Raw genomic sequence first — 13,726 nt, 5'->3', positions numbered from 1 at the left:
GTCCCTCCCTGAGTACAGTCCTTGCGGAACCATTCCATGGGCATGGCTTTCTTTAGTGTCATAGTAGCTTTAGTAGCTTCTTCACTCTTAAATGTCTCAGTAAGCTCCAGCATGTTATAATACCACCAACATCCCCCATGATTGTGCAGTCAGACATATGCCTGTTTTCTTCCCTGAGAAAACTGCTTCCCAGTTCACATCCACCAGCTACCATATTTAGGAACCTAAATATGTTCCTCCTACAGGTTTTTGAGGCAGTTGCTCTACTAAAAAAAAAAAAAAAATTCTAGGCTCTACCTCCACTTGGGTTTAGGGTGTTATCTTCACTGCAGAAGGAAAAGAGAGCTTTTAGAATTGAAATGAAAGAAAGCAAACTGCTATCCTAATTCCACTTTTAGATGCATTTCTCTTCATTCTAAATCTAGAGCTTTGTGATTTCTCATTCCTTGGTCACCAAAGGCCATCATCAAGAGGTGAGGTGATTTTCCACTTTTTTTTTCTATTTTATTTTATTTTAACTTTTTTTTTTATATCTGGTTATTTAGGTTGAGTGACAATGTAAATTCTTTTTTCCCCCGGATGTTTTTTTTTTTATTTGAATTAGAAACAAGATTGTTTTACATGTCAATCCCAGTTCCCTCTCCCTCCCCTCCTCCCCTACCACTCTCCCAACTAAAACCCTACCTATCACATATCCTTTCTGCTCCCTAGGGAAGGTGAGGCCTTCCATAGACAGTGTAAATTCTAAACCCAAAAAAATAAATAAATAAAAATAAAAAACAAACCTAAACGTCAGGAAATGCAATTAAATTCCATCTGTAACCATGAATTAGGCATATGAATTGGCTTTTCTGAAACTAAAGTTGTCCTTAAAAGGATGATAACACACCCTATTTTGCGAAGTGGTCTCATGGTGTAATGGTTAGCACTCTGGACTTTGAATCCAGCGATCCGAGTTCGAATCTCGGTGAGGCCTGCTAGCCTTTTGCACTAGGCTTTTATTTTCTAACAAAATGGCTGGGTATAGCCGGGCAGTGGTGGCACATGCCTTTAATTCCAGCACTCGGGAGGCAGAGACAGGCGGATCTCTGTGAGTTCGAGACCAGCCTGGTCTACAAGAGCTAGTTCCAGGACAATCTCCAAAGCCACAGAGAAACCCTGTCTCGAAAAACCAAAAAAAAAAAAAAAAAAAAAAAAAAAAAAAATGACCGATGAGAACCCCCCTCCCCGTTTTTTGGTTTTTTGAGACAGGGTTTCTCTGTGTAGCTTTGGAGCCTATCCTGGCACTCACTCTGGAGACCAGGCTGGCCTTGAACTCACAGAGATCGATAACCCCTTTTTAAAGGTTTGTTTTATTTTATATATGTGTATGTATGTCTGTGTGTGTCTGTGTGTGTCTGTGTGTGTGTGTGTGTGTGTGTGTGTGTGTGTGTGTGTGTGTGTGTGTGTGTGTGTGTGTGTGTGTCCATGAAAGTGGATCCATGTGTTTGCAGTGGCCAGCAGGGGGCGCACAATCCTCTGAAGGGGGAGTTACAGGCAGTTGTGAGTAAGTAGACTTGGGTGCTGAGAACTGAACTCTGGTCCTATGAAAAAGCAGCAGATGCTCTTAACTGCTGAGCCATCTCTCCAGTCCCATGAGCTTTGGGGCTGCATGAGGTCTGTGCGGGAGGGTATTGCACAAATGAATTTTGCTTGCAGAGGCCAGAGCTGTGGGATCCCCTTGGAGCTGGGGTTACAGGTGACCATGAAGTAACCTGATGTTAATGCTGGAAATCAAACGCGGGTCATCTGGAAGAGCAATACAGGCTCTTCACCATTAAGTCATCTCTCCAGCCCTGTTTGTGAACATTTTTAAATTGACGTGTTCGGGGGTTTGTTGTTGGGTTGATTTATAAATATTGTCTCCCCTTCCATGGGTTACCTTTCTATGGGACTTGCTACGTAGTCCAAAGTGGTTTAAAATTGGGAATCTCCCATCTTCCCTTACTGAGATTACAGGTCTAAGCTATCACACTCAGTCTTACCTTTTCGTTCCAAGAATGTTTCATTTCTAAGCAAAGTTCCTAATAGCAAATTGAGAACAAAGGAGAGGAACAGCTATTGCCAGACGTTCCAACTTGCCTCCCCTCCCCCGCCACCAAGAGATTGAAGAGATGTTAGCACAGACTACTCATGGCCAGAGGACATGTAAAACTGTGAAAAGGAGGTTCAAGTATCAGTTAGTGTGGCAGATTGGGGACAAGGAAAGCAGAGGGCATAGCCGCACTCAGTGGGGCTGTGCTGTATCCAATGAGAGTAATAACTAAGCTAGTTATAAAAGATTCTTGTTTATGTGGGGGAAAACATAACATATATTAGCCGGGACAGTTTAGGACAAGCAAGCGGGATTGCTTAGAATGACCAAGCCTTGATTACCGAGGAGAGCACCCTGTCCCCCTACCCCTCCCCCCTCTTCCTTTTGGGAAGTAAGAACACAGCTTACACTCCTAGACATACTGCAGTCCTACTTTTTCCTCTCTCTTCTCTAGGGCTGTGCCCGGAGAAATCTTAAACCTTTTGTATCCTTGAAATTTTTTTCTTCTTTCATTTTTCCCACCACCACACTCAACATTTGATTGTACTCGTTTTGGACAAGGTTTCACTGTGTGGCCCTTGCTGTCCTGGCACTTGCTATGTAGACCAGTCTGGCTTTGAACTCACAGAGATCTGCCTGTCTCTGCCTCCCAGGGTCAGGAGGAAAGTCATGCCACACCATACCAGGGTGATTTCATCTTTGGTGCACAGGAATTTTAAATCTTGAGGTAGCCTCATTTACCTATTTTTAGTTTGGTTGCTTTTGCATTTTACATCATATGTAAGAAACCCTTGCCATAATCCAATGTCACAAAGATTTTACTATTTGTTCTATCCAGAATTTTGTGGTTTTAGGCCATATGCTTAAGTATTTGATGCCTTTTCAGTTAAGTTTCAAATATGGTAATAGAAAGAATCCATTCTTTACGCATAGATACCACTTTCCCCATCATTACTAAGGGAAATAATTCTTTTCCTATTGAGTGATCCTTGTATTCTTCTTTTTAAGACTTGTTTTTATTTTTATTTATGTTTCTGTGTGAGTGTATGCCAACTTGTGTTCAGATGTCTTTGAACTAACTTAAAATGTAACTCATGAAGGCTGACAAGATGGCTCAGTGGGTAAAGAAGCTTTCTGAAGAAGCCCAGTACCTTGAATTCAATCTCAGGGACTCATTTGGTGGAATGAGAGAATTCACTCTCACAGTTTTCCTGTGACTTACACACACAGACTACAGTGTGTGCGTGAGCACACGCCCGCGTACACACATGAACAACCAGCTAGGTGTGATGGCATACAAATAAAATAAATAAATGTAATTTAAAATTTTTTTAATGATAGCCAGGAATTGGTGGCACATGCCTTTAATCCCAACACTCGGGAGGCAGAGGCAGGTGGATCTCTGTGAGTTGAAGGCCAGCCTGGTCTCCAGAGCCAGTGCCAGGATAGGCTCCAAAGCTACACAGAGAAACCCTGTCTCAAAAAACCAAAACAATTTTAATGTTTAATAAATAAATAAATAAAATCATTTAAATGCTTAACTTTTCCTTTACTCCTTTCTATCTCTTCTTTTGATACCAACCAAAACCCTAAGCTGCTTGTCCCCCACTCTGAGCTTTCTCTCCGTATCTCTGAATCCCGGCTTCCCACCCCATCTTCAGACAGCTGCTTGCAGACCTCTGTTGCTGACCTTGATTCAAAAGGCATGCCTTTTTTCCCTTCTGCTTCTCCATCTCCCTCCTCTTGGCAGCTGCTGAGATTTACAACTTGCCTGCCTTGTGGTTTTTCTTTCAAACTCTAATAAATGGAGCTTAAAAAAAAAAAAAAGATGGACAGAGAAAATCAGTTGATTTAACTGACTATTGTACCTTTGGTAACTACTATATAATAAAGGCTCAATAAAGTCTTACTCAATGAGCAAGTAAGTGTTTAGACATACACACTGCTGTGCTTGGCGCTTAAAAAAACTTCAGGAAGCAGAAACTGTCATTGTTGTTATTCAACCCATTGTATCATTTGCCCAAGGCAAACTCTGCTTAGTCTAAGAACGCAGACCTACCGCTGCCTCTGAGAAAGCCAATACCAGGGTGCAGAATGACTCAGGCTTTGAGACTTGGCAGAGCTGTTTCCCACACTGGTCCCATCTCTTTCTAGTTATATCGTCCTTGGCATATCACTCAACCTTTCTTCAAGCCTCAGTTTCCTCATCTGGAAAAGGAAGGCAATGATACTTACCTCACAAGGTTGTAGCATGGATGAATGAAATATGTGTAACATTCCTTGGATTGCCTGGCATTTATAATGAGCCCTCAACAAATGGTCCTTCAGTTATTTCTTTACAAATCATTAGGATCTCTCTCTTTCCCCTTAGTTCATTTTAAAAGGTTACTTTCTTAGCTATTGTCCCCATTTACAAGACAATTTAAAAGCCATAACCAGGGTAAACAGGTTTGAGTGGAAGGTATTTGATTAGTACACAGGAATTGAAAAATTCCTGTCAGACCTGAGAGCTATGGCAAACAGTATGTGTATTTTTTTTTCCTCTTGACCAAAATGGAAAATATCACGTGAGTACAGAGCCTGGCATTATAGATCACTTCTGTGAGAATAAGGATTTTTAGGAAGAGAGCCTCCATTTATTTTTGAGAAAATAAGATAAGAAGGAAATCCCTGCCTGAGAGGTCTGCAGAGTCTCAGCGCCACAAAAGACCCCCAGCAAGGATCTGCTTCCCCTGAGCCTGCAGAGGGTAAATGATTAAACTTCCCAGCGTTGATAGGCTTGTATTTCATATCGGTGACTTATTAATCACTTGACCTTTTCCACAGTGCACTTAGCATAGTAAATTATACTCCTTTCTAGAGAAGCTTGGGTGACTTAACATGACTCTTTGTAATGCAGCCAGGCCCAAGCTCGATAGAAGTCACGCACTGAACATATTGCAGCTCATCTCATGTTTTTCCGTGTGTGACAGTTTAATGCCAGCCTGGAAAGAATGAGCTAGGAAATCCAGACAAAAGAAATTAAGGAGGGGATTTAATTCCCTATGTTTACCTTTGAAATCTCTTACATCTAAGCAGGAGAAAAAGCTCCAATGCTGTATGAGATTTTTAATTTGTTTCCCCAGACAAAAGATAACTAATAAACCTTTTTCAATTATTAGAAATCAATTCAATGGCCTTTATGAAGATCTGTCAGCTATGATGCCGTTGACCATCTCCTCCATAAAAATCTTGATCTTTCTGTTACATATTTCCATTTTAAAGATTCCAATCATTTTATTTCTTTAGGTTTCAAACTCTGGTTCTAACTATGAAATGGTTCTCTAACTCGATTCAAGAAGCACATGAAATTGTCTGTCATAATGTCACATCCCTGTAATCTTAGCTTACTGGAGGCTAAAGCAGGTGGATCATGAATTTGAGCCAGCCTGGGCTATACATAGAGAGACTTAACACAGTCTCAAAAAAAATGTGAGTTGAGAATGTGGCTCAGTGGTAGAGCACTTACCTAGAATTTAGAAGCACTGGGTTCCTTCCCCAGTATTGCCAACACACACACACACACACACACACACACACACACACACACACACACACACACACAGGCACACACTCACATGCTTGGTTTTCTACATACAATGGAATGATGTTCCTATAAACACATTATAAATTGAAAATACCTTAAGTATAAATGCATTTAATATACTGTGTCCCATTCATCCCATCTTAGTCACACAGCACACTGAGGAGCATTGATTATTTCCTTTGTGATCATGAGGCTGACTGGTGTGGTGATATAGTATTTATGATTTATTAAAGCTTGCCTGAGGATTCAGAAAGCAAAACCAGCCTCAAGCCATAAAAGCTAGGCACACACCTTTAATCCCAGCAGCCACAAGCTAGGAGGTTGTGGCACACACTTTTAATCCTAGGGCTCAGGATTAAGAGGTAGACAGATCTCTGTGAGTCCAAGGCCACCCAGATCTCCACAAGATTGACCCAGTGCTAAAAAGAAACAGCTCAAACAAAGATGCATTCAGCATCTGGAATCACACATCTTTAATCCCAGCATTGCGGGGTGGGGGGAGGTATATAAGACAGGAGCAAGGTCTCAGTATGAGGCATTCATTCTCCGGCCACGTTGAGGATAGGAAGACATTGAAGTCTCAGGATTCTTCAGCCATGCTGAGGAGAGGCAGCAGTCTGAGGTTTAGTGGAGCCAGGATCGCCTTTCAGCCTGAGGTAGAATAAGAGCTAGTGACCAGCTGCTTTGCTTTTCTGATCTTCAGCTTGAAGTTTGAACCTCAATATCCGTCTCTGGGTCTTTTATTGATTGTGCTACAGACTGAGAGTTGCCATTGATGCTGCTGATGCTGCTGTCCATCATCACTAGAGAAGATCAGACCATATACAGCTATCCTGGATAAAGATGCAAGTTCAAAACCCAATGGATGGTTTCTACTGAATTCATGTCACTTTTTGACAATAGAAAAGTTGGATAATCATAAACCAGGGACTGTCTGCAGTCTTTCACTTATTTAACAAATACACATGGAAGAACTAGAGTGCTCCACACATGTTCTAGGGGCAGGCATGAAGGAACAACACTATAAGCAAAGGTCAATAAAGGAGACTCTCAGGAATTCATGAGATCTGTAAAGCGATTCACTCATTAAACATTTGCCAAACATCTTCAGGAGTTTACTACACACTAGGCCCAATTCTTGATGTTGAGATTTTTCTTTCGTGAACACAAACTGGATATCCCAATCCCTGTCCAGTGAATAGGATAGGACAAGCAGTTGAGGGTAGTAGCCCAGTGAGTACAGTGGGCAACATATAAGTGTAGGCTGGTAGGACAGTGGATTTGGAGTAGAGACTGACAAAATGGAAATAAAGGGAGGAATCTAGGAATCTAGATGAAACTTTGAAAGAAAAGTTGACAGGATGCAGTGACTAGGTGAACTGGAGACCAAAACAGAGCACTAAGACACAGTCAACGCTAGTGTTTTTAACTAGAACAGGAGGTGGCCTCTGCCTTTCTCTTGAGTTTCCTTTGTGGCAGCATAAGGGTGGACCCTGATTGATGAAATGAGGTGAAGACTCGTTCCCTGCCTACAATGGTTGGTCCCGCATAGTTAGGAGCCTCACTGTCAGGCCAATGAGAAAAAAGAAAACTTTGAGCATGGATAATAGGTCCTGACAGAGAAGACTCTGTTCTCTTGTGTATCAGCTGGTGAAGTCAGAAACACTGACAAATGTTTTGATAGTTCAAGGGGAGAACCTAGAGACCCAGTAAGCATCTTATGACACCGAAAGATAAAGCCAATATGGAGGCAGAGGTCTGTGAGTTCAAAGCCAGCTTGGTCCACAAAATGAGCTCTAGGCCAGCCAAGGCTACCAAACCCTGTCTCAAAAAAAAAAAAAAAAAAAAACAAACAAAAAAACAAAAACAAAACCAACCCATGAGATAAGATAAGATAAGATAAGTTTACAGGACTGAAGCTTGAAGAAACTGGGTAGCAAACATTTATATCCAGGCCCTCTCCTGCTCCCTAGAGAGTTCGTGTACATTTCCTATGGATTTCCCACCCTAGTGGGGATGTCAATCTTGCTTTCTTCCCCTCAAGATAGTTCTCCAAGCAAGTGTTAGAGAAGGGATTATTCAATTTTAGGTATATAAGATTCATTTGATGGAAGCATATAAAAAAGAGATACCTGTGGCTGGAGAAATGGCTCTGTCATTAAATAGCTCTGTCATTAAGAGTATGTACTTCTCTTGCAGTGGACTCTAATTCAAGTTCAGCTCCTAGCACCCACTTTGGGTAGCACACAGCTGCCTGTAACTCGAGATCAAGGGGGATCTGAAGCCTTTAGCTTCCTTGGGCACTGCGCTTATGTACACACACACACACACACACACACACAGAGAGAGAGAGAGAGAGAAAGAGAGAGAGAGAGAGAGAGAGAGGGAGAGAGAGACACAGAGACACAGAGACACAGAGACAGAGACAGAGACAGAGACAGAGACAGAGACAGAGAGACAGAGAAAGACAGAGACACAGAGACACAGAGAGAGATGCACACATATAATTAAAATTTTTAATCCTTTAAAAAAAGATTCTAATATACAATCCACGAACAACTCCAATGGAATCAGATTTGTTAGGTTTGGGGTAAGGCTTGGGAACCTACATTAAAAACAAAAGTTTTGCAAACTTCCAGATGATTTTGATGAAATTGTTACTTTCAGGTTCCCCCAAAGTTAACCTTGATAACAGATCCATAAACAAGTGAGTCACTAAGGTAATGATACTCCAAGAGAAAACAGGAAAAGATAGAGGAGGGGAAATGAAGAGGAAGAAGCTAAGCCAGGGTGTGAATTTAGGTAAAGGCCTGCAAAAGGGCACATACCTTGAGCTCAGTCCTTCAGGGAAGCTATGCTGATCCCTTTCCCAGACAAGGGAACTGAGCTTCCACATTCTTGCACTATCAGCGATTGGCTAATAGCTAACAGTCAGATGTAGGAGACCTAAACTCTCAGGCATTTCCATATTGCAAAATAGTTCCAGCAGCTTGTGGGAAGTCATCGAAGTCACAAGCATAGTCTTTGTAAGCAAAACCATGCTGAAGCTGGAGTGGGGAACTCAGAAATGCTGAATGGGATCAGAGAGGATTGAAATAATGTATTAGAGGAGTTTCCTACATTTTATAATGTAATGAAGGGAGAAAAAAAGTGTGCACCAAGTACAAAAGGAAGAACTACTTAAAAGCATAATTCCAGGGCTGGAGAGATGGCTCAACAGTTAAGAGCATTTGCTGTTCTTCCCAAGGTCTTGAAATTAAGTTCTCAGCTTTAGGTGATCCCAAGATCTGTTCTGGTGTGTGTGTGTGTGTGTGTGTGTGTGTGTGTGTGTGTGTGTGTGTGTGTGTTTTGCTGTGCACACACACAACAACAGACACAAACACATTAATAAAAAAAATCATTAAAGTGTAGCACTCCATTTATGCACAGGCCTAGGGAACGAAAGCTGACATAGAAGTCAGTATCACTGAAATCAAGCATTTAGTAGGTAAACTCTTTAACAGGGCATTTATCATCTACTATCTGGCTGCTGTCTAGTTCTCTAACATATTATGGCCTCTTTCTTCCTATACTGTATGACCCAGGACTCCAAAAGAACATTGTCCTTTTTTTTTTCAGGGAGTATATTCTTGATCACCTCCATAAATCCATAAATGTTATTCTCTGTTGATTACCCACAGACCCCAATCCTCCCAACTGGCTAATTTCTATACTTTTTCAGTCTTGGTGTAAACATTTCTTCAGTTTGGTCTCCCTCAACCAATATATACATATTGATAGTTAATTGTGGATGGATGGATAGATGGATGTGGTGTGTGTGTGTGTGTGTGTGTGTGTGTGTGTGTGTGTGTGTGTGTGAAGGTGTGGTCTATCATCTGTGCACATAGGTAAGCCAGGGGCTGAAATCCGGGTCTTTCTCTATGCCGCTAACTTATCTCTTGAGATAGGGTCTCTAGCTAATTCCAAATCTTACTGCTTCAACTTGACTGGTTGGTGAGATCTGAGTTGAGGTCCTTATGCCTGCACAACAAACATTTCATCCACAAGTCATCTCCCTAGCCTATAGGCCCTCTTCAGATTGGCTGCCTCAAACTTCCAAAACCCTAAGGACAATTACTTCTCATAATTATTTGCCTGATCCTTGTTTTCTTTTAGGGCACAGCTAAAAATGGACAGGGATTGTGCCTGCCTTATTTGTCACTTTAGCCCTGTTGGCTTGTTTAAACATTCAATCAATGACTAACAAACAAAGACTATAAAGTATTGAAGTATAAGTGTAATCTATATTGTTTTAACTGGAACATTTGAGCTTAGAATACCGGTTTGTGCCATGAGGCAATAACTTTATTCCAGTTGATAACAGTGTCCATCTTAATTTTATTCATTAACTCAGTGATAATTTATATGATTAAACAATCAAACTGAAGAATGAGGCTGATCTCTAAATTGACTAAATTAGGCTTGTGCCACACTGCCTTCTGTGTGGCCCTCATCCTAGTATTTCCCTGGAGTGTGTTTTCCCCTTCTATATCTGTGTAATCCTGAAATTATATGGGAGCTGTGCAATCTTCAACATCTATCCCAATTTTCAGAAATTCAAACAAGCACTCAAAATCATTGGAGATTTGTAATGATGTCTAAGAATCAAATTTATGTAGTATCTACAACATCCTTGAGGCTTTTGGAGACTTCCAAAAAAAGTTCAGACTTATCAGTTATACACTAGTGGTATATCTAGATTTTGATGGCAATAAACGGTAATTTTCCCATGCTAGATAGATTGCTAATTGATTATTGGAGACTGTTCCCCACCTGCTTCTTTCCCATCTACCTCGGTAGAGAAGGTAAAAACACCCAAGTCCTTAGCCTCCCTTGCAAGTGAGGTTGCCTGCTAGGTGACTCTGAAAGGGACAAGTGAGAAGAGAAAATGTATTTGATTTCCTTAATACAGATGAGACAGGGAGTAAAAAGACCTCACCTGCCCTTCCTGCCTTCTGGTCCCATACTGTTGATGTTTGAAACAATGGCATCCATCTTGAGATGACAAAACAAGCTAAAGGAAAGAGGCAAACGATCAAGGATGGCAGAGTGGAAAGAACAAACTAGGTCACTGATGAAACTGGGGAGTAGTGGATCCAATGTCAGTAACCACACATCTGCAGACTCCTCATTAAATGAGAAAGTCACCACCCTTGTTTGTTTAAATGACTGTTACTAGAAGATTCAGTTATTAACAAAACCGAATCTAGCTTTAACTCATGCAAAGAGTTACTTGAACATTTCCTTTAATTAACTAAGACAGAATTGAATTATTAACACTTGATCATTTACATTGGGGGGGGAGTATTGAATTTTTGAAAGAAACTTAGAAAAAGTAAGTTTATCTGAAAGGTTTGGTTATTTTCATCCTGGAAGCAGACAGGAGCTTCCGCTTGCCATCAGCTGTGATGCAAAGTCTTGGCGCTGTGGATCACTGAGACTTCTCTGTGTGACTAAATACTCACAACCTAGGAGCTGGGAGATGTAAGCCCTAGCTGGAGGGAAACTTTTGAACTTTGTGCTGATGGGAAGATGTTGAACCATTCAAGCAAGGACTGACCAGGAAGAGTCAGGAGCAGATAAGATTAGAACAACCCCTATGGTGGGGGGCTGCATTGATTAACTTAATGAATCTAGTGTCTACCTCTCCCGACAAAGACTGAGTCTAATCCCACATCAAACCTAGAACTGCTATCACATAGTGGTGGTGTGGGGTGGCTCTTGGTAGAGCAACCGACCTATAAATCCCCCACTCCTGGAGATAAGGGAGTTGGACTCTTCTCAGTTCTAACCCAGCTGTCTGAGAGCAGAGACCATGCCTGTGCTTACAGTTCTTCCTTTCCCCACCCCCACGTCCTTTTCGGTTTTCTAACTGTCCGTTTCTGCTTCTGAGAGGAATGCTCCATGAAAGACAAACTCCAAAATGAAGTAGATAAACTCAAAACTAAAGGCTTAGCATAGCTCAAATATGGGCTGGAGAAAGGAAGCTAAACTGGCAAGGTGACTTGTGAGGATTTATGTGCACTTCAGAGCAGAATGAGTGATGCCTTATTCATTAGGTGGCAGGTAGACATGATAGGTTGAGGTAAGCTACTTGTAACTGTTGTGCCCTCAAAGACCAAGTTTCTTGGGCTCTGAAGCTCATTCACAAAATCTTTGGGAAACGAGGACAACCTTACGCAATTATATTTTCCTCTGATTTGCTTTTCAAAAAGGAAGAAAGAAAAGAAAGGTTTAGCTACGAAATATTTAACAGGCAAATCTCCCAGCCTCTTGAGGAAGCTTTCAAGGGTTTGTGCAGATCGTTTCTGAAAGGGAAACAGGCTGCGTCTTCACCCTGCCCTCTGCACTTTGGTACATAGTACTTTAAAAATACCGCGCTGAGAATTTTAAGAGATGATTTCTGGAAAGCCGACTTATGAACTAATTGGACACTTCTGCCGTGTGGAGGAACAAAGACTTCTTTTTTATTGGTCTTCAACTAAGGCATATACCTGTCTCATGGCGTTGGCTCCTTCTGCACATGCTCAGTTGAACAGAAATCTTCATATTGCATATATCCTAGCACAGCGGCAACACCCACAGCCTTACCCCGTGCCTGACCCTGTGCAGCCATTCCTTCTAGTTACATTTTTATGCGGAGAACTCCAACATTTGTAGGAAGTACAGTAAACAAAGTAGATGCTGGGGCTGGGGAACAATATACAATGGATTGAAAGTCGCCTTATGTCACTATCTTCCTGACCGCTCTCTCTAGTTTGTCTAGCAGGAATAGGCACACTGCATAGATATTTGGTGAGTTTGGGGCAGGAGGCAGGAGAAGCTGTTTCTCGAGTTCCCTGTTCGTTCTTGCACACCTTCCTCTGCAGTTTTTGTTTGGTCCTTTCCTTGGACAATTCTCCCCCTCCCCCACCCTCATCTTCATTAAGGAATGGCAGGGTGCCACTAAAAGCATCCGCCGCCAAGTGCCGTCCTGAGTGACAGTCTCTCTCCACCTCCTCTCTGGCTTTTCCATTCATTAGAACCCTTTCCCTGCGTTTTTTTTTTCCCAGCCCCAAACTGGGAAAGGCTTCCTGAGGTTACGAAAGAACGGGGAAAGCTGCCAAAGTGCTGAGCATGCTGTCCCAAAACGTGCATACTGCTGTGGACCCTTTGTCCCCAGCCCCCTTTCTCCACTTGGTCGCAGCTTGAGAATAGAGGCGACGACCTCCACCAGCCCCACCTCAGTAGCCGCAACCCGCGGAGCTCCGCCAGCCGACCCCCAGCGCCCTCTAGATTCCCCGCGCTTGCCGGTTCTCCGTGACGTTCCGGGCGCTGCGCGCATGCGCCACGGGGAGCGCTTTCCTCGCGCCCCCCCCCGCCTCCCCCCGTCCCCCGCCTCTTTCCGCGGTCCCCGCCTCCCAAAGGGCTGGAGTGGGCGGGGCCTGCGCTCCAGCAGCCGCGCGGGCCGAAAGGGAGGAGGCTTAGTGTGCGCGAGGCGGGTGCTCGGGGCTGGCAAGCCAGGCGGCAGCTGAAGCTTAGGGGAGGAGCTGAAGGCAGCGGTCGCCGCTCCCGCCCGCACTGAACACTCATCCCGCGAAGCCCCCTCCCACACTTGGGCGGGCGGCGGCGGCGGGAGGAGGAGGAGAAGGAGGAGGGAGCGTCTCTGCCGCCGCCTCCTGGTCCCCAGCGCCGATCAGCCGCCACCACCTCCCTTCGCGACGATCCTCCTTCCATGGTGCTGTCGCGGCCCCCCCTGTAGTCCGAGCTGCCCCGCGCCGCGCCGGAGTCGGTCTCGGGCAGAGGGAGCGGTCGCGGCCTCGCGGCCCGCGCGGGCTGACGAGCAGAGAGTGCGGCGCCTCGCGGGTCCCCGAGGGTCCGCACGCCCGGCAGCGCGGCGGCGAGCGACAGCGCCAAGAGCAGCGGGCGGGCGGGCGGCGCCGGGGCCCGGGCCGCCCTCGCTCCCACGCCCCGGCCCCGCCGCCCGCGCCGGGGCGGCAGCCGGCAGAGGAAAGGCGCTGCAGTCTCCGGGCCTCGCGGCCCCAGTT

The 13,726-nt window shown here is 43.9% G+C and overlaps 1 non-coding gene across 1 annotated transcript; it reads left to right on the top strand.

Annotated features, from left to right (window-relative positions):
- The first annotated feature begins 904 nt into the window (after positions 1-904).
- Positions 905-976, top strand: Trnaq-uug. The gene has a single exon. It is a non-coding gene; the product is annotated as a tRNA-Gln (tRNA).
- Positions 977-13,726: the final 12,750 nt, after the last annotated feature.

The sequence above is a fragment of the Cricetulus griseus genome, chromosome X, assembly GCF_003668045.3.
Source record: "Cricetulus griseus strain 17A/GY chromosome X, alternate assembly CriGri-PICRH-1.0, whole genome shotgun sequence".
Taxonomy (NCBI): domain Eukaryota; kingdom Metazoa; phylum Chordata; class Mammalia; order Rodentia; family Cricetidae; genus Cricetulus; species Cricetulus griseus.
This window is presented reverse-complemented; position numbering and strand designations above follow the sequence as displayed.